This window comes from Mustela putorius, unplaced genomic scaffold (assembly GCF_011764305.1).
Source record: "Mustela putorius furo isolate JIRA1106 unplaced genomic scaffold, ASM1176430v1.1 tig00003972_pilon_pilon_pilon, whole genome shotgun sequence".
Taxonomy (NCBI): Eukaryota; Metazoa; Chordata; class Mammalia; order Carnivora; family Mustelidae; genus Mustela; species Mustela putorius.
The window spans coordinates 25,733,940-25,761,627 of record NW_025422115.1 but is presented as its reverse complement, the minus strand read 5'-3'; the positions used below and the strand labels follow the sequence as shown (position 1 = coordinate 25,761,627).

At 62.7% G+C, this 27,688-nt stretch overlaps 1 long non-coding RNA gene across 1 annotated transcript; it reads right to left on the bottom strand.

Annotated features, from left to right (window-relative positions):
• Positions 1-14,558: 14,558 nt before the first annotated feature.
• On the bottom strand, positions 14,559-27,181 carry LOC123389320. Its single transcript, XR_006603926.1, has 3 exons — positions 27,010-27,181; positions 16,996-23,158; positions 14,559-16,649 (listed from the first exon to the last, which is right to left on the bottom strand). It is a non-coding gene; the product is annotated as an uncharacterized LOC123389320 (long non-coding RNA).
• Positions 27,182-27,688: the final 507 nt, after the last annotated feature.

Genomic DNA, 27,688 nt, shown 5'->3' with positions numbered 1-27,688 from the left:
CCTCCCGCGGGGGCTGCCGGCCGTTGCAGACCATCGTTCTGTGGTCAGGACCCCACCTCTCCCACTGCAGGATGCACTTCCTACTTCCCAACCTCCAAAAAACTAACTCTCCCTTGGGAAATCCCTTAATGATTTCCCAGGAAGGAAGAAGTGTGCAGATCCCTTGGGGGCATGGCACCGTGTCCCAACCTGCTGCTCCTGTGGAAAGCTTCCATTCCGCTGTTTCTCCCACGCGGCCCGCCCCGGGAGGCCTAGGTGTGTCTGGGTTTCAGGAAAGCAGATGGTTTCATTGGGGCAGGAAACAGGTCCCAGATCCTGGTTGCTGGGCACATGCCTCCCGTCCTGGCCATGGCAGACCGCTCACATGGGCCCAGCATGGGGCAGGACAGGGGGAGGTCAGAGGGGAGCTGGGCTGCCTCAGTGAAGGCCTCCTCTTAGTGTCTCTCTGTGTAGGGTTTGCCCAGCCGGCCTGTTGACACGGCGCCACCTCCCCTCTGCATGGGGAGCAGGATGGCAGAGCGAGTTCACAAGCCGGCAGGGCATGGGGAGGAAGATGCAAAACAGGCCGGTGCTCCATCTGCATTTGCCTCACGGCCAACAGCTCCACACACGTGGCCAGCTCATGTGGACCCCAGCCAACGGCTCCCAGTGGGTCAAGGGTGCTGATGGGTGCTTCACCAGCAGCTGGTGGGGCCCCTCTCCACCGTCCTGCCCAGGAGACTCAGGCCAGTTTGTTCAAGGAATGAGAGGCTGAAGGGGTGGATGTCAGGGCAGCACCTGGCACTGGAGAGTCGGTTTGAGTGTGAAGCAGCCTGGCCCTCCAGCAAGCTGCAGGGTTTTTCTAGACTGGAGCTCCATGACTGGAAGACAGCCCAGGGTCCCCTGCTGTCCCGGCAGCCATGCTCCCCCACGTCTGTCTCATCTGGGGTCCCTTGTTCCTGTGCTGGAGGCCCTCGCTGCCTCCTGCCCAGAGTGGCAGTCCTCCACCCGGCAGCCCCGGGTGTTCCCTCGTCCCACCACTGTTGGCCACCAGTGGTCATTCCCTGAGTGACCCTCCCTCCCTAGTGCCACAGGGAGGGAGGGGTCTCTGCCTGGGCCTCCCATAAGCCCCCCGCCCCCGACACAGCCTTGGAGTGCAGTGTGAAACTTAGGTGCTGGGCAGGTAACTCTGTCCCTCGTGTGTGTGAGGGTGCCACATGGGAGTCCTGGGCTTATTGGCCTGGGCAGGGCAGCTTCGCTGACCCCAAATGAGCATGCTGGTGCCAGCAGGTGTGCCCCTGAGAGAGGGACCAGCACAGCACGCCCTCCTTGCTCTCAGACTGTCTGACAGGGCAGTGCGACTCAGGCAAGTGGACAGACTGCCCACCCCAAGCACGAGGAGCGTGTCTTCCCACTGCCTCCACGTGTGGCCCCACTCCCCGCGCCCTCACCCCCACCCCGCAGCTCTGCAGGCTCCTCTGGGAGGACGAAGCCAGAATCCTACTCATTCACATCTTAAACAAGCTCAGGAACCCCAAATCCCACACTTCTTGGTCCTGCTTTGCCCACAAGGTCATGGTATCTTGGGTCAAAGCCGTTCTGTACCCAAAGGACATTTAGGCCTCTGCTGACCCAAAAGCAGGACAAAGGAAGCTTCTGTCTGCACCAAAACAGAAAGGCCTTGGCCTGGGCAGAACCAGGCAAATGAGCTGGAGAAGCAGTTCCGCGACCTTGGGAGCAGGCGCCCGTCAAGTGTGAGGCTTTATTCAAAGAGCATGTAGCGTTACACCGGAGTAAAGGCAGCTCCTCGCGGCGCCCTTGGTGCTGGAGCAAACTTCCCTTCAGCTCCGCAGCAGAGCTGCACTCTGGGGAGCGGCCGGTCCGGCCCTCACGCCCAGTGCTCGGAGGCCGGTGTGGCTCATCACGTGCCTCCCCCGGAGGGCAGTTTCTTTGGCTGGGACCGAGCGGCTGGGAGAGCTTCGGGGGTCGGGGGGCTCCTGGGCCCAGCCAGGGTCCGGGCTGGCATCCCTCTCGCGGAGAACCAAGCTGCTCAGCAGCAGGAGAAAACCTGTCCCCAGGACAGACTCGTGCTCCAGGGCCTGTGACGTCCACGTCCGGGAAAGGCTGTGCCCAGAGCCTGCCCGGCCGGCCACCTTGGGGACAGCAGAAGGCAGCACGTGCCTGCGGTCCGTCTCTGGAGGGTGATGGCCTCCTTCCCTTTCCCCTGGGGCTCCACCTTTCTGCAGCCCAGAACTAGGCTGCGGGAGCAAAGCACTTCTACCTGGTGAGCAACTATTCCCCCGAAATATGTTACCAGGAGAGGGAGGGAGTGAAAGGTAGACTCGGTCTCAGGCCTCGGCCACAGGGGTGACGGCGGGGCACGTGTGCATCAGCGGGGCGGCCCGCGGTCTGGGGGAACCCACCCCCACCCTGACCCTGGGGACACACCATGCAGACCACCCACTCCCCAGACAAAACCCAGGCCAGGAAGAAAAGCCGTCAGAAGCCATCAGGAGCCGGGAAGTGGCCATGCGCGTCGGGCAGAAAAGGCCTCCTCCCAGGGAGCAGCAGCTGAGCCTGTGCCCCACGTGCCCACAGGACAGGAACCCCTCAGCGCGCGACCACGTGGGTTAACACATGGCCAGTGCCCGCCTCCCAGGAGCCCAGTGGGTGTGCAGGCCTCGCTCCTCTCCAGGCCCGAGGAAACCCCGAAACAACTCGCGAAGGGTACCCAGACAGGCTACGGGAGCTGCTGGGCTGGGAGAGGCGTGGCCACCGCCTTCGCCTGCGACGCCGCGGAAACGTACGGCGCGGGGTTGGGCTCAACACCCCAATCTGCCCGCTTCCCCAGCCGCCTCCCTGTTGGCGGTGTCCCGTGAGCACCCTCTCCCCGTCAGCACCCTCCTCTGAAGACAACTACTGTTTGGGACTTTTACCAACCACGAAAAACAGAACCCACGATCAACAATAGCTTCTAAAATTATTTCAGTTCTGACAGTTTGGAGAAGAATTAATGCTTTGGCAGCAGCTCTAAAGACTTCCCGTCTTGAAGCCAGCACCACCTCCGCCGACCCTGGACAGCGGGAAAGTCAGGCAGGCCCCCAGGGACACCCGCAGAGGCCAGGCAGTGTCACCTCCCTGAGAATGAGCCAAGTGTGCGGGGAGCGGCGGGCGCTCCGGGCCCGCTCAGGATGTCTGCGTCCTTGTAGCAAACTGCCCGGGCGAGGAAGACACGACAGCTGAGAGCAAGTCGCCATCTTCCCAGCAGCTGGGGGGTGCCCCAGCCCCACCGCCCAGCCTGTGGCTGCAATGACCTCCGACCCTCTGCAGGGCTGCTGGTGCTGAGGCTGCAGAATGACAGCAGCGTCCTCGAGGTCCGAGGTCCCTCCCTCGGCACCCGTGACCCCCCGGGTGGACGCCGGCCCCATCTCTGCTCGACCACATTTGCTCTGCTGCAGAGGGTCCGTGTCCACCGTGGAATCCTGGCCTGTGCCGGCCGGGACGCCAAGTGCATGGGCCACAGCTAAGGCCAGCTGGCTTCCTCCAGCAGCAGGTGCCTGGGGGCTCGGTGCCCCGTCCTGGGTGCTGCAGGCACAGCGGCGGCACACCAGGCAGGAGACACCGAGTCTGAGCCGAAACTCTGCCCAGAGCCGGCCGAGGAGGCGGCAGACCACGGGCCTTCCCCGCGACGGGGCTGCAGGTGAGGAGGAGCCCAGCCCCCGGCGACTGCTATCGTCCCGAGCGCTCCAGGCTGCAACGGCCGCCTTCGAGTCAAGGATCTTTGGAGGCTCTGCCGAGCCTGACCCTGGCAGCCGATCCACCCTGAAAACCAGGTCAGGGCGGACACCCCAACTTTGACGCTGCGTAGAGCCAGGACCCCAGTAACGGAGGAAGGCCCCGGAACGGTGAGGCTTCAGGGGCCTGCGCACGGATGGGCTCACCCTCTGAGAGGACAAGCTCCCCTCCCGTGTGGCCCTTCCCTGGCCCCCGCCTGCCTGTGCCAGACGCCGCTGCCTCCCTCCGGGCCTGACCCAACCTCTCTGGCCTCCTTGAAGGGAAGGGCAGCTCTGCACCAGAGAGAAGCGGTGCACAGGGCCGGCAGCCAGCGTGGCCTCCACGCCTCTGCCGCCGGGCTCCCTCTCGAGAGCAGGTCGGGGCTGGGACGCACCCCCTGCAGCCCGGAGGAGGAGCGGCACAGACGCATCTGCCACCAACCCCTGGTGCCACCAGCTGCCACACTGACCCAGTGCAGCCGCTCGGCTCCGAGAGGAGGGCCCACACTGAGGTGAGGAGACACCAGGCCCCAGACGGTCTGCGCACACCTGCACACATGTGCAGAACAGAGCACAGGCGTGTTTGCACACACTCCCACGCCGGCGACCGCTCGGGGCCAGGGCAGAGTGTGCCCCAGACAACACACACCTGGGCTCGCATGTGCACACTCACGGGCGCGTACACACACACACAGCTGAGCACATGTGCGAGCACGCAAGCACGCAAGCACGCACAGGGCAGACATCTGGGGTGCAGACCCTCTCCTCTAGCAGAGCCCCTCTTTCTGAAGCAGGTTCGGGGGCATCTTCCGAACCATTGTCCCTCGGCCTGGGCCACTGCGGGTTTGCCAGTCTCAGTAAAGCTTCACGAACTCTTCCTCCCCAAAGCTGCCCGCGGCCAAAGCTGGAGCCTCTCTGCCCCACACTCGGCCCTCGGGAGCCGGGTGCCCTGAGCCCTGAGCGTGGCCTTCCTTCCGGCAGTGTCTCCTCCCTCCTCTGACGAGTCCCCCGTGCCTGGAAGCAAGCAGCACGGATAGTCTGTCCACCTTGCCGTCAGGATGTCAGACCCACTGCCCCCAGCCATGGCGGGACTGAGTCCGGCCTGGACCCATAGGCCAGAGGCCAGACTCCTGTTCCCCTGTGAGCACCAGCGTGAGCCTGGCTGGGTCTCAGTGGCCATGGGGGGCGACACAGGACCCCTGCCCGGGGCTGGGAATGGCCCGCAGACTCTTGTCATCCAGTTCTGCCAGAGACAAAAGTCCCGACAGGCCGAGGGCCACATAGGCCATCAAGGGACACAGAAGGGCTAAGAGCTGTCACTCCCATGCTGCTCTCAGCAGCGCTCTGGCCTCCGGACTTTGGGGGGTGGTCTATGGAGACCCCAAGACCCAGAAATGTAGGACCTGCTTCCAGGGAGGCCCCCCTTGCCCCAAGTGGCTGGCCTGTCACTGCCCCCTGCCGGCCATGCCGGCCCAGCACACTCCTGGCCCTGGAGGCAGAGGGAGGAGACCACGGGAGAACTCGGCCCAGTGTCAGCTCCAGTCAGCATCACGGAGCCGGTTGCCGTGGCAACGGGAGGGCGGGGGTGGAGGGGCTGAGTCCCTCTGGAAAGCGGGAATGTGCGTCTTCCTTCCCTGGAGCCAGATTCTTCCCGCTCTGCCAAACCCATGCGGCCAGCCAGGCCGGGAACGGGGCCAGGCCCTGCTGTCCCGGGGGCCCCCACCCCAGGGCCCTGGCACCCTGAGCACCAGGAGGTCGGTTCTGCCTGGGGGGTCATCAGCAGGGGGACTCTCCCTCTTCTTTGTAGCCAGGGCCCCTGATGTCCTCACAGGGCATCCCGGACAGACAGACCCTCCAGACAGACTGTAGGATGCCCAGAGCGGTCATGGGGGCGGTCACTGGGGGCGGTCACTGGGCTCCTGCCTGGGTTACAGAGGAATCAGGGAGCTCAGCCAAGGGTAGAGGCTGGATAGGCCTGACGTGACCAGGGACCCCAAGGCCTCAGGCCCCACCAGGTCCACCGGCCCTCCCCTGAGGCTGCTGTGCACACACCCAACAGCAGGTTGGCCTCCAAGCAGCCCAGGCGGGAGCTGGCTGTAGCGCCATCATTGGAAGCCGGGACCCCAGCCCGCCGGCCCTGTTGGTATGCAGCTCCGGTGGGGGCAGGGGTGCACCCAGTATGTCCAGGACCAGGCTGCAGCCTCAGCAGGTGGCGCCGGCTGTCCTACCCACCCTGCAGCCCGCGAGGGGTGGGCATCCGGGAGGACCGAGGAAGCCCTGACCTCGGTTGCCACCCAGCGAGAGGCTGGGGGTCCCCGACGTTGCTTCAGCAGGAGGTGACTCCTCTCCAGGTATTACTTTACGGAAGCGAGCAGGAGTCGCTGGACCTGAACGCAGCCGTCTGTCCGCGCCACTGAGTGTGTCGTGCTCTGTGCTCTGTGCTGGTCTCCGCAGGAGTCACGGTGCAGACTGACAGAGGATATAACCGTAGCCATTTGCATATGCAGATATGTCTAATTATTCAACTCGCAATTAAAGGCTTGTGTGTCAGCAAATGAGACGAATTAGATACATTTATCTAGGATAATCAGCTTGTTACAAACAAAATAGATTCCCCTTCGCTTTGTAGGGGTGCGGGATGTGGGGAGGGGTGCTTGGAGGTGGCGCCTGGGGGGAGGGGCTGCAGCAGTCCCCGCCCCTCTGGGCTGGCGTGGCAGACCTGCCTGGGGAGGAGCAGAGCCAGGAGGATGGGGCCGAGTCGGAGCAGAGTCTGTGCCCACTGGCCAGAGGCCCTGCAGAGGCGGAGAAGAGGGAGGGCTCCAGGCCAGAGACGGTCCAGGGGGGTAGTCCAGAGACATGCAGGCCCAGAGACTGGATGGAAAGTGCAGCTGTGCTTCTGATGAGGACTAGAGAGTCTGCAGGATCAGCAGGAGCGCCCAGGGTCCCGGGATCCGGAGCCTCGGGCGGGCTGGCGTCGCAAACCTGGGTCATGACATCCGTCTTGAAACCTGGGTCATGACATCTGTCTTGAAAGGGACCCCTTTCAGGAGAACAGTAAGACCGACCCTCCAACAAGCCTCACCTCTTGGGCAGGGATACCATACAGCAAGCCAGCCCGCCGGCATGGTGATGGGGCTTGAAAGTGAGCACGGCTGGCCCTCCCATGATCACAGCCCCCACACCCCCCACCCCGCACCACCTGGCTCGTTGGGTGAGGCCACCGTAGGCACGGTCCACACCGTCTGCCTGGGGCAGTGACCCGCTCGCAATGCCCACACCGCTCAGCAGCCTCCCCATCCCACCGCCCCTCTGGGCCACCTGGGACAGCCCAGTGCTGCCGAGTGTGCTCAACTACCTGGAACAGCTGTCTCTGCAGGTGCGATCGAGGTGAGGCTCTCAGGAGGAGGTTGTCCTGGATTCGGGCTCTAGGTCCGGTGGCACCTGTCCTTCCGGGATGAAGGAAGGCAGGCACAGGAAACAGGCGCAGACAGAGACCTGGGTGCGTGTCCGCAAGCCTTGGGTGTTGGCAGCACCGGAAGCGGCAGAGGCACCTGGAACAGATCCCCAGCCGGCGCGGCCGCAGCGACTGCTGACTTCTGGCGTCCAGAGCTGACCGACCAAATCTCTGTTGTTGCAAACCGCCCAGTCGAAAGGGCTTTATTGGAGGGGCCGAAGCTTCTCCCATCCTGCTTTGGGGTTGACTTCCGAGGGAGCCCAGCCCAAGACGGCTGTGGAGCTTTTTCAGCCAAATGAATGAATTGATTTCAATACTTCTTTTAGCCTTTGGCCTGAGCAGAAATGTCTATAAAATCATGGGTTTGATATACTAGTTTAATATTTCTCAACACACACTCAGAATAAAACCTTTGTTGGTTTTATTGATATTTATTGATATCGAAAATTTCCTGGGCACCTGCAATCCCGTCTGGGCCACATCCCAGCAGCACTGGCACCTTTCTTCTCAGCAGGCAGGGAGGGGGTCCCGGCTTCAGAGGACCCACCAGAGAATCCTTTTCAACAGTGGGTTTCTCTAAAGAATCCAAAACACAGCTAATTCCTAAAAAGGCATTTTTATACAACTTTGCAGGACCTGACATGCTGTTCAAGCCCGAGGATATGGGGGTCACTGCGACGTGGTCAAGGGAGAAGGCAGACCAGGGCGCGGCTCCGGCCACACGGGGAAGGACAAGGCTGTCAAGGCCAAGACGGTGCCAGTCCCAGAAGTGACCCTCTGAGCAAATGGGGCAGCTGTAAATGGGGCAGGGCTCCCCCAAACGCCCCAACCTGGCCTAGAGGCAGGTAGGGGTGGGAGGCGTGGCTGGAGAAGCAGAGGGCTTGCACTTCGGGGACCCGGAAAAGCACCCCAAAGCCTGCCATGTCTGGGTGGCGGTCCGTGCCTGCTGGGTGGGGAGGGCCTTGTGGTGGGGAGCATGGACCGCCGTGCTGGGGTGCTGCCGGCGGCTGGCATTGTTCTGGCTGGGGGGCCCCAGCCCGATCCTCACGGAGAGTGCCCCCCTGCTTCAGGCAGCAGTGACAGTCTGAGATGGGGGTGCAAATTCCCCCGTGGAAAGGCAGCCCCCGGCCCTCCTTGCCAGGGCCTCTGTTCGGGTCTGTCTTCCAACCCGGGGCCACTCTGGGAATGCTGGAACCCACAAGCCCAGGAAAGCTGCCCTGGGAACCCGCATCCAGGGGTGTGGACAGCCGGGGAGCTGGGGCTCCGCACGGGCCTGTCAGGCCACGGCGTCCAGCAGGAGTGGACCATCGCCACCTGCAGGGACCCGGAGCGTGGAGAGGAAATGCCTTTCCTGCCAGACTCCTCTTCACAGTTATCCATTTGGGGCAATTAAAGCCTTTATTTGGAAGACATAGCACCCAATTTCCTCAGTGGAGCAGCTTTTCAAGCAGCGTATTATTTATTATCTTGAGTTGTGAGAGCAAGTTGTCCCTCAGAATCACCCTGCCTGTATCCTGAAGGCTGGCAGGCCTCCCCTCTGTCCTCGGGGGATGAAGGACAGAGCCGGGACGGGGAGCAGAGTGGTTCGCAGGCGGACGGGCAGACAGGCGGGCCTCAGCACCAGAGCCCGTGCGCCGGGTGGGCCCCAAGCCGCCCCATGTCTGCAGAACGCCCGGGCTGGGAGCGCGGCCGAGGCTGTGTCAGACGGGCTGCTGCCTCTGCAGGCCGCAGAGTTGATGGAAATCTAATCAGGCCGTCTGGCCCCAAATGTCCTCATTTCTCCAGTGCTCAAGGGACGCGAGTGTCTCTTCACTGTCGTGCCTCCCAGTCCCACCTGGCCTGCGCCTTCTGCTACTTTTGCCGGCTGAGCTGCAGCTGCGTGGTGGATAAGGCCCCTCGGGGACCCTGACTGTTCCCAGAACCTCTACATGCATGTGGCCCCGGTCGCGAAAGTCACTTAAAATATTGCCGACGTGTTCCCGGTGTGGGCATGAGGGCAGACAGAGTCCGGGCTTCCGCATGTGGCCGTGGCTCTTGGGGTCCAGGCACGGGAAGGGAGCTGTGCCGGAGGACACCCTGCTGGGACCTGGGCCCCCATGAGGTGCTGCAGCAGGACCTGGGGGGCGCAGGGGTCTGAGAGAGCGCCCAGCAGTGTCTGCTGGGGGGTCAAGGTCAGTGCGGATTTGCATCACTGGCAAGGGCACTCCTGGCTGGGGCAGAAGCATGGGTACGGGACAGAGGGTCAGCATCTACCCTGCCCTGGATGGACTCCCTGGAAGGCGTGAGGACAGGGCAGGCCCCCAGCTCCTTGACCCGGACCTGTTCCTGCCAGCCCGAGTGCCCGGTGTCTTTGAGGATGCCTCCACTCCAGCTGGCATTTCTGGGCCTGGCACAGAGACCCAGTGGGTGGGTGGAAACATGTGGGTGAGGTTTCTAGCCCCAGTGCCCACGCAGGCCCCACACTCTGGTCACCAGGCTGGGGAACGCCGCTGGGCCAGGAGGGCTGTGCAGAGGACAGCACCGGCCGTCAGCGCACCTCGCAGCCTGGGTAGGTGGGGAGCCTCCCTCGAAGGTCAGGCCCACCATGTGCAAAGGCCTCCAAAGCCTGGAGGCCTCTGGTCCCCCCAACGGCCACTCAGGTTTCACAACTGCCACGGAAGAGCCTCGGGTCCCCTGTGCATGGGAATCCCTGCATAGGATGGCCACCGCCGTGACCCCTGCCCCCACCCGTGGGTCTGCTCCCCGGACTCTTGTCTGTCAGGGGCTACAGTCGAGGCACCGGTGCCCATGTGGGTCCCCTGAGTGTAACTGCCAATGGAAGGCCTGGCCTGCTGGCTTCCTGTCCCTTCAAGCTGATGACGGCCCCCCACCACAGGTAAGCCACAGGTGTCATTTTCCTCCAGTTTCTGGGGGCTGCCCTCTTCTGTGGGGAGTCCCTCTCAGCCAGGTGTGGTGGAACATATGGGTAAGCACCCTGGGCAGAGAGTTCTGGAAGCTGATCTGTGTGCGTCTCAAGGGGTCCTGGCAAACCCGGACCCCACGGCCCCACTGACCTCAGGGACCGTCACACCCACCTTTTCCTGTTTCTTGCCTCCTCCCCGGTCTGCTCCCAGAGGAGCTGCCACACATGAGCCCTTGCCCAGAGCCCAGCTCAGGTGCGGGTCCCAGCACACTTCTCTGGGGACAAACACGCCCGGGCCGGAGGGGAGGGGCTGCCTCTCCGGAGAGCAGGGGGAGGACAGGACAATTGCAGATGAGGCCTCTAGTCCCACCAACTCCAGGACCCCCACACGAGTCCAGCTGGCAGGGTCTGGGCATCCCCCAGAACTGAGGCTGGCCCTGTGCCGGCTTCCAGGAGGAGGCCTGTGTGGGGCATCCTGACGAGGGCGTCTCTGCTGCCTGTGGCCTTGGGCTGGCTGGACAGTCCATACCAACAGCACAGCAGCCCGGATCTTCCCTGATGGCCGCACTCCGTGTGCGCTCACACGTGGCTGCTGGCAGAGGTCAGTGCTGCCCACATGGTGGGAGGGCTCCTGGAGGCACATGGGGGAGGAGGAGGAAGGGCAGGGAGAGAGCGACTCATTCAGCAGAGGCTGAAGATGAAATGGGGTTAGACAATGAACTTTACAAATGAAATTGGAATCAAATTCTGGAGTCCTGACAAGAACTTCAGTTTAGAGAGACCTCATCCTAAACACTGCTCCTGGAAAGCAGGGTCCGTGAGATCTTGGAGCAGCATCTGCCCGGCTGAGTGGCCTGGTGGCCGACTGTGGTCACAGCTGGGTGGGGGGAGGCTGCCCACATGCAGCCCCAGGGAGCTGGGGCCGCCTGCCCACTGCCAGGCCCCCGGGACCCCTCATGTGCCCACACATCTCGAGCACGGTTTCTCCCCAGGACCCCCTTGCAATCACCTGAGCTAATATGTTACCCCTAAATAAGTTAATTATATTATTACTTTCTGACACTGCAATCACAGATTTTTATGTTTTGATGCTAAATTTGGTAGAAGTTTAAATTAGGGTAATTAAATAATTAGGTTTAAGATGACAAGCTAGCAAACAGCTCCCCTCTCCCTGACATGCCCAGTCAGCATTGCCTACCTGGAAAATGCCAGAAGGAGAGCCTCTGCCACACCAAAGAGCCTATACACCCCAACATGACTTGTCCCAGTGTCCCCAGCCCTGGCCTTCTGGCCTTCCCTCTGGGTCGAGCGTCCCTGGAATCACTCATTGGCCTGAGCTCTTGTCTGGGGATGGGCCCTGGCCGTGTCTGCATGCTCAGCAGGAAAAAGCAGGGCTGGACTCTGCCGCTGCAAGGTAGTGGGCTTTCTGGTGTTTATGGTGGACAGGCCTCCCCAGATCTGTCCGTGTGGCAAAGAGAGCGCATCAGCCCCCACAGTGGCTCAGAGCTCAATGCACTGAAAGAGCAGCTCAGGCGTGGGACGCCTTCCCCTCATCCTTCCTCCTCACCCTCTCGTCCCCCCAGAATGCAATGGTTCTGAGCTCCAAGTCACAGAGGTACATGACGATGGTTCTGGAGTCCAGGGCTCTCTGAGGAGGTGCTCGGTTTCTAGGTTAATGTGGCACAAAGAAGCATTTAGGGTCTGAGTGTTCAAGAAAGCGGTCTTTACAGAGCATGTGCACCATCTGTGGCCTCATTTCTCTCCTGGTGAATCCCCTGTCCAGGCTGGATGTCAGCAAGAAAAGGCAGAGCGGCTTTGAGCTTGACGCTCTCCCTTTCATTTCTAGATGTGTGTCCCCATATATGCTCACAGTGGCCCCGCCTTCAGGGGTGGGCGCTGTGCTTGGATGCCTGGGGGGACACTACAGCTGAGGTTTGCTTTCAGTGGGGGCTGCTTGCTTAACTGTGTGCATCTCTACCTCAGGTGCGTCCTGCCCGCGCAGGCAGGCGGGGAGGCCAGAACCGACAGCTCCCGTATGGGGCGGCGACAGGTGCCTGGTTTTGTAGCCGGCCGCCGTCAGCACCTCGGACAGCGCTGTCAGCACCGCGGACAGCGCCGCGAGCCCGCCCGGTGCCCCCTGGGCTCTTCCCAACCCGCGCCCCGGCTGAGGGCTGAGTGCGAGGGCGCTGTATCGGACTCCAGAGGCCAGAGCTGACTCTGGATCAGGAGGAGTCGCCCTCATTTCTGGTGCCAGTTGGTCCCTGGGCTCCCACAGCAAGTGGGAGTTCCCCCACCACACAGAGTCAGCACTGGGCGTCCGGCTGGATGGGCTTTGTGAGCAGGGACCTGCCCCAGATCCTGGCCGTGGTCTGCCTCTGCCCTCGGGGTGGGGGAGGCTGCCCCATTATTCACTAGACGCAGTGAAGTGTCCCTTCCTCCCCCCACCCACCACAGTACAGACAGTTCAGGAGGAAGTAACCTGAGGCCCAGGGCTGACGAGCCTCTTGCTGGCAGCACCGCTGACCAACTCCAGAAGACAGCTCCTCAAAGGCAAGCTTCTCCCCGTCTGCGAGGACCAGGCCAAGAGCTCACCTGAGCTTTCAGACATCAGGCTCACAAGTCACCAAAAGCGAGGATAACAAAATCCCCGGGTGTGCTGTGTGGGGCCTGGCAGAAGCCCCTGCCTCAGTTCTTAGTGACCCCTCGACCTGAGACCACCTTCCTTGCTTCTTTCCTCTCTCCCTCCCCTCTCCTCTCTCCCTCTGTCCCACCAGGAAAGTCCACAAAGAAAGAAAGGAGGCGGAACTGGAGAAGTCCAGGAGAAGGAGGAAATCCCTCCCCAGCAAAGCTCAGATGACCAAGAACTCTTAATCCATCCCCAATGGAAGCCACAAGTGCCCCCTTCAACACGAGAGGAACAGGTGAGGGCTGTGGGCAAGTCACATTGGTTCCAGTGATGGGGGTACCTCCTTCCAGGGGACCTGGGGACTCAGCAGACCTCCCGCTCTGGGACCAGCCTGGGCTCACCTGTCAGCTCAGGAGAGGCTGCTGGGGGCTGGGGTTCAGAGAGCCATGGGAGGAGAAGGAGAGGCACCATGGCTTCCATCCTGACCTTTCCCACTGTGTCTTCATCCTCTTCTGGGTGTCTGGCCCTCCCACTGTCCTTTGACCACGGAGGCAGCACAGAGCCCCCACGCAGCTGGGGTGGACTCTGGGATAAGTGCTACTGTTTGTGGTCCCTTTGAAGTCACGAACACAAAGGCAGAGGTGTGGATGGATGGGGGGAGGCCACCCGCATGACCCCTCCCAGGTCCAGAGGGGACGAATGAGCGAGAGGGACAGCCCTCCAGGAGGAGCGGCCACCCGGCTAGGGCCATCACTGCTGTGGGGTCTGGATAGGACTTTCCGCTTGTCCATGGGATGAGCCACGGGCCTGGACGGGAAACAGCCCCAGCTCCACAGCCCTGCATCCCGCTGCTTCTCCCCTGACGCAGGACAGGCGGACGCCTCCGCGGGGGTGGGTCCCTGCGTCTCGGCCTTGTTTCTTTGCTCTCATCTCTAACCGTGAGGCTCTACTCTCAAACTAAAAGAGGCTCAAAATCATGCTGGACAGACTCGCATGAAATCCAGTACTTTTACCCCAAACCTTACCCCCACATCCCTTGTTTTCAGATTTCCCTCTGGGGGTGTGTTTATGCCCTCCTGTGCTGACCCGAGTTTGCCGCGTCCACACACCAGCCTGTCATAGAGGGCGCGTGGCGGACTTTGGGGTCTGAATGGAGGTCATCTACACCCCGAGCCCGCGCGAGGGACCACCCATGCCCAGAGCGCCCCAGCCGCGGGACAAACGTCACCTGGCCAGCCTCCCTCTGCCCCCCCGGGGCCATGGGGGTTGGGAGGAAAGCATTCCACCTTCCTTCCTGCCGGTGACCAAATTCAAAAGTATAATTTAAAAACTGCATTTGCACTTTCCACCCCACTGCCTGCAGTGATTGTGCCGTGATTATTAAGCCCATCATAAATAATAATGTGACATTTTCTGATGGGGTATCTGATTAAGTAGCTGATCCGTGCAGCCTGAGACTGGACAGCCAAGATTGCTGAAGACAGGACAATTCCACGGGGCCCCCAGCCCCCTGCCAGCCCCCAGGGACCAGGAGTCAAGGCCCTCAATTAAGTCTACACAGATGGGGGCACCTGGGTGGCTCAGTCGTTAAGCGTCTGCCTTCGGCTCAGGTCATGATCTCAGGTCCTGGGATCCAGCCCTGCGTCGGGCTGCCTGGCTCAGCGGGAAGCCTCTCTCCCACTCCCTCTCCCACTCCCTCTGCTTGTGTCCCCTCTCTTGCTGTGTCTCTCTCTGTCAAATAAAAATTTTAAAAATAACAATAATAATAAAAAATAAATAAATAAAAAATAATAAAACAAATCTATGCAGATGCAGCGTCTCCTGTCCCAGGGTGGGAGCGAGGAGTGTCCTGGGCTGTGTCGTTTCCGGGAGCCTGAAGCCTCTCCATACAGGGCCGTGACCCCACCTGCCCGAGTCCAAGAGCTTGGTGCGGGCTGTCTGTCGCCTGAGGTCTGAGCCTGCTGCTCCATTTCCCAGCCCAAGGCCACTGTCCAGCCACGACCTGACCCCCAGCGCCCACCTCCATCGATGCTAGCCAGACCACAGCCTCCCGGCCCACAGCCCCGGCCCACCCAGCAGTGGGTTCCTCAGTGGGGCGTCGCTTCCTTGGAGAAGAGGGGAGCGGGCACACCTGAGCAGAATTCCTCATGCTCATCAGGAGGGACTGGCCCTCAAGACACCCAAGAACACTCCGAGTCCACGTGGCCTGACGGCACTCTCCCTACCCCGCCCCCGCCGGCTTGGCAGGGAGGTGGTGAGGCTGCGTCAAGTGCAATGGTGGCTGCTCCTGTCCCCAAGGAGCCCCTTGCCATAGACCCCTGACATTTTAGGCACAGGTCGACGCCAGCCCTCCTGGACACCGGGACGACAGCAGGGCCAGAGGGAAGGGCTTGAGGAGAGGCTGGAGGCAAAGCCCGGGCTACAGGAGCTTGTGCGGGGCTGTCCTGTGCAGGGGGCCGGACGCAGGAGGGAGCACGCCCCCAGAGCGGCTCAGGGCAAAGCTGCTCCTTCCTCCGGCAGTCTTCCCTCTCCGCGGGTCAGGTGTCCTTACGTGCTATTTAACGCAGTTCTGAGTAAAGCAAAGTTAAAATTCCAAGGGATTAGCGTGAATTTTACTATTTATCCTCGTGTTATACAATCCCAGCTCTGAAAGTAAATTTGAAACCTTAACTTCCAGGCGGAACAATGACATCACACGGGCTCCCTTCCTGGCACCGACGCGCCCGTGGCTGTGTCCTCCTGTGGGAACACCACACCGGTCCCCCTGCTTTGATTCTCACTTTCTGACTTGTGGACAGTCTCCCCACCAGAGTCCCCCTCCACGGGCAGCACAGGAGGAGTCAGGAAAGGAGCCGGGGTCTCCTGTCCCTCACCGGGTTCAGCTGATGCCCCTGCGGCTCGTGGGGCTGACACGGGAAGCAGCAGGGACACGAGCCAGGGGACAGTTGGTACCGCTACGTGACCTTGTCTCTGCGTCTACTGCAAGTTCTGGTTCAAAGGGACATGTGACTCCTGCCACTCTCCCTGACTGGTCACACTCAATCTGGTCTCCCTGGACCCCCAAATCCCGTGTCCGGGGCCTCCTAAACGCTCTCTGTGAGTGCAGAAAACAACGCAGAAGAGAGAGAGCACATGTGGCTTTTCCTCCGCTCACACCTGCTCCATCGGCCCCTCTGAGTATCACATGTGAAGCACAAGTTCAAACATAAAATGATTAAGAATTTCAAGGGGGCTACAGCACAGCGTTAAACCAAGCGGCCCCTCTGAGGGTGGCTCCTGAGCCTGCCGAGCTTACAGCTCGTAAGACTGGCCTGGTCCCCCCAAAGGCCAGATGTCACCTCACACTGGGGGAGGAGTCAGGACCTAGAGACTGGACACGCTCACACCCAGAGGCCAGCAGCGCAGGAAGGTGAGGCCCCAGGACGTGAGGAACCACTACACACACACGCACACATGCACACACGCACACACATGTGCACACGGACACGCACACACAGGTGCACACACACACACACACGCTCACGGGTGCAGGGACATGCACACGGGTGCACACGTGTACATATGTGCACATACCTGCCCCAGGAGATGGTGCACACAGGCACGCACACGCACATAAATGAGCACACGGGTGCACACACACGTGCACACGGGGGCAGGTACACATACTGACACACACGTGCGGCTTCTGAGTCCCGTCACAGAGCTCCTTGCTGTGGGTCAGCGTCTGCCTCGCCTGGATCAACTTACAAATTTCCAATGTCCCCAAGAAGACACTGGGGTCCCCAAACTCCTGCCAGGCCCGCCGAGTCCTCTCCCGGCCCATCTCCTCCCAAGTCCGTATCCGTATCCCGAAAGGATGACTCGGGGCTTTCCCACGAGGGTAGAGGGAAAGAGGCTGATCAGGAGAGCCCCACCCTGTGGACAAATGAACGTTCCAGAGCTGCATCGACTGGCGTCTTCGATGGTAATGGGGTTTCGTTTCTTCACCCCCAAAGACAGAGTTGTGCTGGGCACCCCTGGCTCCTTTCCCTGGATGAAGACGGTGCCACACACCACAGGCGCCTCCCCAGCTCACAGCGTGAGCCCTGAAGCCCCCACCACGACCACACTGGGTCCCTCCTGCACACCCGCGTGTCCCCCACCCGCTCCTTGCAGAGGACCCCAGGAGCCACCCGAGGGGCTGGGAGGAGCCGCCATGTCCTGCCTGCTGCCCTCAGCCTCCCCGGATGCCACAGGGCCGGCCCTTCCTTACATAGCTCACCTGACGCAGGAGACGGCAGGACGGCCCCCTTCATAAAGGCAGAGGATCCCACACACTCTTCCCGGCACAGGGCGCACTGGCTCCTGGTCCAAGAAGGAGTTGGCCCAATCTTGGGGGGAGCAGAGTGGTGGACACCAGGTGGTCTTAGTAAGTGGACAGAGCGCAGTAGCCATGCCTGCACCTTCCAGACGTGCTCAGACAGGATCACGGGAGTCAGTCAGCAAGCAGTTAGGCGACTGAGCTCAGCCGCGCTGAGGAGAATCTACACGACACATGGGAGCGGGCCAGTGGGCCCCGAACCTGAGGTCTCGCATTACAGGAGGTCACACAGCTCCAGGGCAGCCGGGCCTGCAGGAAATGCTGTCCGGAGGCCGCACCCCTGGCTGGGGCTTCCCCGGCCCCAGGACCTGTGAGCAGGTCAGGGATGACAGCCTGGACTCCCCACTCTGGGCCAGGGCCCCCTCCATCCGTCACACAGCCCCCAAACCTCCAGGAGGCCCATGGCATGTGCCTGGCTTTCCATACGATTCTGCACCAGCCCAGCCTGTGGTCTCGCCTAAAAGGATGAGGAAAACCAGACGCGCGAAGGCAGGCCGCACTCTCTTTGGGGGGAGGCCCACACCTAATTGAGGACGGAGCTATTTATTTTCTTCCCTCACTGGCCCAGACCATGAAATATTTATCTCTCCTCATGGAGTGTCTGTGCTCAAACCGCCTCAGACCAGCTCCCTGTGGGACCACAGAGAGAATTGTTAGTCGATAACCTCAAACAGGGGAGCGGAGACACAAGCCTCGGCCCCCACAGAGCTGGGCAAGGGGGAGCGTCTGTGGGAGACTCGCCGGCCCCGTGCAACCCCGCATCCCCAGACCGGCCGGCCCTGCTCCCACGCAGCTCAGGGTCGTTGCCCTTGGGGTGCTGTGTGCGGTGGAGGTGGGAACGGCGGCGGGCGTGGGGGGCTAACCTCGTCCTGCAGACCGCGGTCCAGCCAGCTGTCGCCACTGGGCTGCGCAGGGGCCCGGGGAGCAGAGCAGGCAGGCTCATGCGGGGCTGGGGTCTGCACGACCAGAGGCCTGGGGGGTTGGAAGCATGTGGAGCCCTCACCGGAAATGAGTGAGATCACCCCGAGTAGAGACGAACTGTGTCTCTGCGTGGGGCTCGGCCATGTCTCCCCCTGTGCTTGTAAGCGGGGTAGCTGCTTCCCCTGACCCCGCTTCTCCAGCATCCTGAGAATCAAGCAGAAAGAGGGCGCCTGGGTGGCTCAGGGGGTTTTGTGCTCAGCTCCTGGGTTCGGCTCCGGTCTGATCTCAGGGTCCCCACGTCAAGCTCTGTGTTCAACGGGGAGCTTCTTGGACAGTCTCTCTCCCCCTCCCCCACCGCGCCTCCCCTCCCCCACGCTCATGCACACGCACTCCCTCTCTCTAAAAGAAAGAAATAAAATCTTTTAAAGCAATGCAGGAGCATCCCACTCCCTTCCTTGGAGCCGCACACGGCAGGTTAGGGACGCGCGTGTTCTCTGGACTGGGGGTGGGGGCTCTTGCCGCCTCTCCTGCCGCCTTTCACGCGTCACACCTCTGTCAGGGAGGGGGCCTGGCCCCGGCCGCCCCCGCTCTCACTCCCACGACCCTGGATGAGGCTGGAAGGAGCCAGCTCGGGCCCGGCCAGCCCTGCCAGGCCCCTGCGTCCGCAGGCGTCCCCACCCCCACAGCTGGCACGTGTCTGAGACCCTGGGACGGAGGAGCTCCACCCAGACACCCCATGCTCCGGACGAGGCCCACGGAGGGCCCTGCGGGTTTTCCAGAGTGCTGGGAGGCGGGAAGACTGCCCAGACCTCTCCCCACATAGGACTTCATCACAAGGAGCGGGGAAGGGGAGGACAGGGGGCTACTGCCGAGAAGCTTCCCGCTTTAATTTCATGCCACATTAGGGCCTTCTGGCGGGCAGGGCCCCCGGAGAGTGGGTGTGCGCGCCGCTCCCCCAGGAGGCCCGCACCCTATTCAACAGCGTTGGATCAGCTCCCTCGCTCCCCGAGGCCAGGGCTGCAACCTGACGCGGCCCTCCTGCTCTTTGTCCGTCTCTCTCCAGGGGGAAGGGGGTGAGCCCCCGCACACAGCCGTCCATTCTGAGATCAGGAAAAGCAAAGGAACGTGGCTTTGCCCCCACAGAGATGACCCTCTGCCATAAAGGGGAAAACACAGAATAGGCGAGTCAGCCGGCTTCCCAGGCAGCTGCCCGAGAAATCGGCGTATTAATAAGCTGCTGTCCCAGAGAGGCGGGGCCAGCCCGGGATTCACCGTCTTGGCCTGCCTAACTTCAGTTGTCTGATTTGGGGTGAAAATGTGGAGTCGGGCCGTGGGGTTCCACTTACACGAAAGGCCCGAAGCGGCCGAGCCAGGACAAGAGGCGGATCCGTGGGGGCCCGGGGCGGCTGTCCTTTGGTGGTGAGGGCATGTCCGGAACCGGACCGGGGGGGTAGCGCCGCCCGTAAATGCACCGGATGTGGACACACCGCACACTTCCGAACGGTTGACGCACAACTCGTGAGCTGCTTCCGGAACACGGCCCACGAGAGGAGCCACGCAGGCAGGAGGAGGGTGAAGACACCCCAGACTCCCCGACGGGAATCGTCACTCCGTCCTCCGAGCTCCGCCTGGGACGGGGCCGCGGGGTCACCCTGCACGTGCGCTGAGGAGGGTCCGACAGGGCCCCTCTGGGACAAGCTCCTCCACGCCCCTTTGGGACCAGGCCCGTGGGTCCTTCCTTATAGTCCAGCAAGAAGCCCCCCACTGCGTCTCCTGGGCAGGGGGCTGGACAGTCACTCCCCGCCGCGTCACCTCGTGCTCGGAAGGCTGAATGGCTTACAGCTCCGCGGTCACTGTCAAGGACTGAGTCATCATGTTTGAACAAAGGGCCCCGGAATTTTATTTTGTACTGGGCCCGGCAAACTCTGAGCTGGTGCTGCCTCTGTGGGGGCAAAGGCCGCCCTCTCTCCCGGCTTTCTGGGGGGCCTGGAGGTGGAACTCAGTGGACTCCTGGCCCTGCCAGCTTCCAACAAGACTCAGCTGCCAGGATGGCCAGTCTGGGGAGTGGACAGGTCAAGTCCAGCTACTCTGCAGGAGAGGACCCCAAATTTCCTGGCCCCTGCCTGCCAGGCCCCGCCCCCTTCTGCCTTCAGCCATCAGAGCCCCAAAACACCCTGCAAGGGGCCAGCACAGGCAGAGCAAGGGGAAGGACCAAGCTCTCGGGGATTACGAGTTGTGAGCGATGGGGACAGCATGAGGACAGCACCCACGGGGGGCGAGTGGGGGGCGAAGGGACTGCACGGGCAGCGGGAATGCAGATCAGAAGCTCCGCGGCGCGTGGGGGCAGCAGGGTACCTGGCAGTGAGGGGACCCGTCTCCACCCCACCGCGGGGCAGGCACCCCTCATACACGGGATTGTGTCCCCAAAACTCACCTGTTGAAGTCCTTGAGCCCAGGCCCTCAGAATGCGAGCTCGTTGGGAATGCAGGTCCTTGCAGAGGGACTTAGGCCAGTGTGGTCTCACTGCCCCAGTGTGGCTGTCCTGGCAGGAAGGGGACGTGGGATACATGGTGCCCGGGGAGGAAGCCAGGTGACCATGCAGGCCCAGAACGGAGGGAGCTTCCCGGAGGTGAGGCAGAGACAGCCCGGCACCCCCCCCCCGGCCCTGCATCCGGTGTCAGTAGCCCCAGCAAGAGCCAGATGCAGTGACCACAGCGCCACAGCCTGCCTGAGGACAGGGTGCAGGGCGGCCATCGGTCTCCCTGGAGGCCGGCTCCTCTGCACACACCTCTCAGCTAGCGGGTCTCCACCCCCGCCCCGCTGGGAAGCCGATGCCAGGGCTGGGCTCTCCCTGCTCGCCGGACCCTCTCAGCCCTGCCCAGCACTCTTGAGGCCCTGGGTTCCCTCTGGAACATTCCTTCCAGAGTCACGGGGCAGTGTTGTGAGTGCACTGTGACAGAGGCAGAGAAGTTTTCTCTTGTGCTCCAGAGGGAAGCCAGAGTCCCAGCAAGGAGTGCTTGCTCAGGGAGGAGGGGCAGGAGGGGGAAGTCAGAGGGGGAGGGGGGAGGGGACGGGGGAGGGCTTTGCTAAGAGCCCGGGGAGTCTGCTCTGCACACCTCCGCTCTGCCGGCAGGTGTCCGGTCCTGCTCTGAGGGGCTGAGATCGCGGGGCGCGGGCAGGGCTGCCAGCATCAGGGTGAGGCCGCTTCTCCAGGCCCCAAGAGGGTGAGGACGTGAGGTTTGGTAGCAAACACGGGGTCTGGGGGCACCTAAGAAACTCACGCTCTCCCCAACATGGACTGCTTTCGTGACCAAAATATTTCAGTTGGTTACTCCGTTTTTATTCATCTAAAAACACAAAAATCTCTCCAAGGCCACTTGGTGATGTGCTGATCCTCAGTGGGAAAGAGAACTTGGGGGTGCATGAGGTGCGCGCCTAATACCACCCCTTAAGCGGCCCATCCCTCCACTCCACAGCCCAACCTGAGAACCACGGGGTCCCCCTCTCCCAGCACGGAAACTGCTGCACAACGAGGGAACTCGGAAAGGAAACCAGGCCCAGCTGGGGACATTCCCGGTGACGTCCACGGACGGCTGGGAGCTCACGTGCCCTCCAGGCGACACCCCTCTTTTGTTTGCTCCAGGGGTCCCTGCCCAGGCGACAGGGACATGGCCACCACAGAAGTCACGGCCACTCCAGGCAGGAGTCCCTCCCCCGGGGGCAGTCGGCGCACGAGAGCCAGGCCATGCACACGCCGCGAGGGCCATGGGCACAGGGGGCCTGCCAGCTGTGGCAGCTCAGTGACACTGTGGCCAGCGCTGGCCAGTGACCCAGCGGCAGGGTGCCTGAGAGCCACGGCCCAGGGGTCAGCACCCACACGGCAAGGCACGGCTCAGGGACGTGCGCGTGTATGTGCGCGTGGCCTGGCAGCGTTCCTGGCCCACTGGCATCTCCGTGCTGAGCCACCTGATTTTCACGCCGTTCTGGAGTCTCACCTTGCCCGGAAATCGTGACAGACACGGATCCATCCACACACCCTTTTCCAAAGTCGCCCACTTGGCCTGACCTGGAAAACTCCCGCGGAGGCGGCTGTAACCGTCCATGCCCACCAGGTGGCGCCACCACAGGGAGCCGCTCCCACCGCCCCGAGGCCCCCCAGGGGCTGCACCAGGCTGGTCCAGAGTCACTGGCCTCGACTGCTGCTGGGCTCCCTGGACAGGGACAGTCGCTGCTGCTCTCAGCGGGAAGCTTCGCACCCAGCACAGCCCGCACCCGCGGAGCAAGCAGGACGTGTGTTGACAGCAAAAACGCTTGTCTGGTTGGCGCTGTCCCTTTCCCTAGGATGGACCCAGGGAAGGGGGAGGGACGAGGAGCACGGGGAAGGGAGGCTGGTGGTCCCCAGAATCACTGTGGGCCAGTCCCCGCAAGACCGCAGCCCTCTGCTCAAATAGGGTGCCGCCCATTGCCACCTCCTCCAGGAAGCCTTCCTGGGACTAGCCCAGCAAAGTGATGCTCCAATCTCCCCCAGCCCAGCCCTGGGCCAGGACCTGCCACCTTCTAGACTGGGTGGAGGGGCCTTCATGGAGAGGAGGGGGAACCACAGATGGAGATCAACCTAGATTGGGGAGTTCTAGGGACCAGCCCTCACGGGGGGCCTCAGCACAGGCCCAGGAACTGCAGCTCACTGGACTGGCCTGAGCTGGGCCTCATGTGTGGGAGGTGAGTGTCCAGCTATCAAGTTGGGGTGGGGGGTCAGCCAACCGAACCACAAGGACCAAGAGTCGGGAATGACACTCAGGACAGAATTACCAGACCCAAGAGAAGCAGGTGCTGGAAGGGAACGAAGCGTCTGCTTCCCGCTGGGGGAGCGAAGCCGGGGAGATGTCCGAAGCTCCTGCCGCTCCCGGGCTTGCCTGCCCGAGAGCAAAGTCAGCACGGAGCACAGCAAAGCTTAAAGGTGGAGGTGGGGGCGCAGTGAGCCCTCAGGCCATCGTCTGGACATCTAGATCCAGCAGTGCCTGAAGCCATCCTGGGCTCACGTAACTGCAAACTCAGAGGTCCCTTTTCTTCTTAAAGCAGTTTGAATTAGTCAGGTTTCCTCCAGTTGCAAGGGGCGAGGTCCCAGCTCCCAGGAAGGTCCAAGCTCAAAGAGAAGCCAGACAGGTGTGCACTGTCAGACAGGTGGTCCCGGGCAGCTGGGACCACCACGGAGACACCACCCTGCCCGCCGACCTCTGGGCCCCCGGCCCCCAGCCTGCTCGCTCTCTGCTGCTGAGACTCCCTCCCCCACCAATCAGTCTCACCAGATAAACAGCAAACATCCCCCTGAGGAACATGTGGGCCGGGCCATGCGGCCTGCACACCCCCCCACCAGGGACGCCTCCTGTCCTGACCCCCGAGACGCCCGCCAGCACTTGCTCTAACTTCTCCTTCATTTGCTTTTGAACTGTTACATGAGCATTGTGCAGGGGCCTGGACAATCTCTTCTTTTAATTTTCTGTGTATTAATATTTAATCTCAACCAAGTGCAGAATCAGCCGGGCAGTGGCGTGGATGCCACAGGAGTAAGAATCAGTAACGGGCAGTGTGAGCTGCTCTCGCTGCGTCTCGAGGGTCCCTGCCTGCTCCGGGCGATCATGCCTCTTGGACACACAGGCCCCCCGGGATGCCATAGCCAGGAAGGGACAAGGTCAGAGGCAGCGCCGTGGGCCGTCCGTGACGTGCGCAGGGGAGCTGAGGTGAGAGTGGCTCCACTGTTCCAAGGTCCTTCAGAGCGTCCAGGCGGCCCCCATGGCCAGGTCCCCGTGCCCCCACAGATGTCGTGTCCAAAGGGGGTCCCTCCCCTCTGGATGTTCTGACAGGAAGCTACGGCCAGTGCTTCTGGACGGAGACTTTGGACACAGGAATGGGGGGGACGGATGGATAGAACCAGGGGACATCGGGTCCCCCAGGCAAGAATGCAGCCCCAGTAGCCTAGGACTCTGGATGCCGGGCCCCAGGTCCCCAGCCTGGGGCTGCACGTTCTCCTGTCTGCACCCAGACAGATGGCAGCCCAAGCCCAGCTGTGCCCTGAGGGCCACATGACGCTGGGCGCACTGAGCCCGGAGAGGAAGGGAATGAGCTCGCCTGGTGCCTGGCCAAGAGCGCAGGGTCCGCGGAACTCCTGCCTCCCTTGCTTTTTAAATATCCCCGACTCCAAAGCCCCCGGCTCCCAGGTCGTGGGCCTGTGGAAGGAGACCCCGCAAAGGTCCAGCCAGGCTCTGGCCGGCGCGGGGGCGGGGGAGGGCGGCAGGGAGACCTGCTCTTCCACTGTGGATGAGCAGCCCCGAGCCGCTCTCTCGCACCGGACCTCGGGCCCAGCAGGACTGTGGTCTTCAAGGGAGAGAAGTCAGTCTCGGGGCCCTTGGCTCCCAGCTCAGCGGCTGGGGACAGTCCACACTGAGCTCAGGAAGGGTTACGGGCCCGCAGGCCTCTCTGAGCAGAGGAGACAGAAGCCGGGATCCGGGAGGAGGAGGCAGTGGAGCCCCAGGGCCAAGGACCCGAGAGCTGTCCGGAGGGAGCCCCAGAGAGCGGCAGAGGGGCCCGAGCTCAGCTCGGGACAGATGTGGGTCTGCTCACGCAGCATGAAGCTGCCCCAGACTGGGATGGTGGTGGGGCCCACCTGGCGCGGGGCCTTCTGCATCCCTAGGGAGGAGCATCGGGCGTGACCCCAGAGGGACTCTTTGGGGGTAGCTGAGCCCCGCAGAGTGCTCCAGGGTGCTCCGGCAACACAAAAGGAAGCCTGGAGAGGGGGACCTCGGCCCACTGATGGGGCCGCACAGCAGGCTCCTCACATGCTGTCCAGCGCCCACAGGCCAGCGTCCGAGGGACACCCGACCCCAGCAGGAGAAACAGGAGCCAGCCAGGGGCACTGGGCGGGTGGCTGGGACCCAGGGGGACCCTCCCCGCGTCAGAAGGTTGGGAACAGGAGGAACGAGGCCTGAAGACCCAAAGGGTCTTTTCCTTCCAGACCTGAGAACCGCAGCCCCCGAAGAGAGAGGCATAAGGGACAATGAGAGCCACGCGGCCGCGGGAGGGGGGGGGGGGGGGGCGGGGCGGGGGGCGGTGAGTCTGCAGACGCGGCCGCCAGGCTGTGCGGGGGCCATGCTCTGAAGAGAAACGCTGTGACACAAGGGCCGGCACAAAGGTGGCCGAGGGACAGAAAAATCGGGTCCTAAGAAATAACGATCGTTTTCCAAATCTCGAAAATCTGGAGAAGGAAGACCACACCGCGCCCCAGCAGAATAAACACAAAGAAACCGCGGCCCGGTTGAGTCCGACGGAGGAGAACCGGGGGGAAGGCCTCCCGCAGCCCAGGACACAGACGAGCCCCCGCCGCGGGGCCGGTCGGAGCACAGCGGCCTCTGCGCGCGCTCCAGGCCAAACACAGCAAGGCGGCGTGTTGAAAGCGTCCAGAGGGAAAGATCTGCCCGGCTAAAACCCCACACCGCACGGAAATACCTTCACAGATAGAACTTTGTTAAACAAACGAGAAAAAGTCAATTTATCACCAGCAAGCTCTCGGGGAAAGAAGAAATCAAAGTCCTTCAGGCACCAGGGAACCGACAGCAGACGGGTCCCCACTGGAGGACACGGAAGACACGCGGGTCACGTTAAAACTCTGACTGCTCATTTTCAGAAGAAAATCGAGGGTTTCAAGCCGACTCGTTAATGAGGCACCGTGGACCCTCCGTTCGTGCACACACCCCACGGGCCGGGCAGCAGCGGCACGCCGGCCGGGGGCGCGAGCACAGGGTCGCGGGTGTGCAAAGCGTGCGCCGAGGTGGAGGACACGCCTGCACGCGGACAGAGCCGCCGCCTGAATGCGAAGCTCGCAGCCACGGCCGATGGGCCACGGGTGAAGGTAGAAGTGGGGTCGTCGTAACGCGCAATCCAAAGGGATTCAGGGAAAGAAGGAACCGGGGGACAGGGGCCAGCGGAGGCGCGGCCGTGGGGCGGGGGTGGGGGTGTCCCGGCAGCCGCGGGGACGGGCCCCGAGGATGGCGGCAGCTCTTCTCGGGTCCATCCCTGTTTGATCCGGGAGCAGAGCCCGCTCATTGAGGATGGCAAAGGTGCACGTGCCCAAACCCCACAGGGCAGGGCCAGACGGACGTCCCTCGCTGCCGGCCAACGCCCAAGGAGCCGCCCGCAGGCGTCCACACAGAGCAGCGGGTGTCAGAGAGCTCTTGGCCTGGGGGTGGCCCGTCGTCCCGCGCGGCTCTGGTGGCAGAGATCCGAATGACCCCTGAGCCAGCCTTGTGTCCTGCTGTCTGCGGTGGGCACTGCGATGCCAGGATGGGGCCCACCTGCTGTACCGACCCAGCGTGGGGTCTCTGCGTCCACACAGCCTGCCACGGAGGCAGGGCTCAGACTGGGGTCCCGACAGGTGTGGGTAGGGCTGAGGGGCCAAGGAGAGGGGCCCCCACGTAAGAGGCTGACCTGCCACCATCTCTCCAGGCCATCCTCAGCCTCATTACCCCATTTTGCAGACGGGAAAGGGTGAGGCCTTCCTGGAGGGTTGGGCAGGGCCCTGGGCCCATCCCAGTGAGGTGACCCACCAAAGTGCATGGAGGTGCGCGGCGCACACTGGCGCCTCCCCACACTCACACGCGGGAGCCCGGTGCCGTGGCTGGCCCTGGTTTGCCGTCTTACAGGTGAGGCAGAGCTGGGGGTCCAGTGTGGGCTGCCCTGGCCTGGCCCCAAGTTCCTGGGCCCTGACCGCTGTCCTCTGAGGCCTACTCCTTCTACGTCTGGGCCCATCCTCAGTTTCCTGGGCCTAGATCCACCCTGCGGCCAGACCCCGCCGCCCACGGGCACTAGTCTGGGCACCCCCGGGCACAGCAGAGACGCCCCTGCCCCCTCCCCACAGCCCTGCCCCCTCGGTGCTCCCCCTTCCCAGGCCCAGAACTGGGGTCGGCGTGCAGTCCTCCCCAACACACACACACTGGGCCTCACCTTGACACAGAGCCGTAGGGGGCAGGTGGGGGGACCGAGGGGCTGCAGGCGGGGCCCTCCGGGCTGCGTCCCAGTCACTCCAGAGTCCAGGGCCTGAGATGTCCCCAAGAGCAGCCAAGGACGTACTCAGACCCCGTGCTTCCGCCTCCCCAGTCCCCTGGAGCTGCCTGCTGGACACACAAACCCAGGGGCCTGCTGCCCCCCGGAGGCCAGAAGGAGAACAGCCCCTAATGGGTCACCCCACCCTCAGCCCTGCCAGCTGCAGGGGCGGGCCCTGGGGAGGGACTGGGAGGGAGTGGCCGTCCTGCCCTCCCTCCGGGGCCCTGGACTCCCAGGCTATCCTCCGATCAGCACCACAAGGTGCTGCGGCAGAGCCCGCCCACCCACACAGAGCCCCCACTCACACCAACCCCTGTAGTGTCTGGCGGGGCTCGGGGCACGGTGACCTCAGGTGCCCTCACCAAGTCCGGGGCAGTGACTGCCTCAGCCACTATCTCCAAGTGGCTGCAGAGAACATGGACAAGGGGGCAGGTGGCGACCCACGACCAGCACAGCTCAGCTGGTTAATGCACCAGGACCAAGCAGGGGACAGAGAGGAGAGAAGTTTGAGCAGGGGGGAGGGGGAGGGGGGAGCAGGATGCGGGGGAGGGGGAACCGCATCATCGGGGGAGGGGGGACC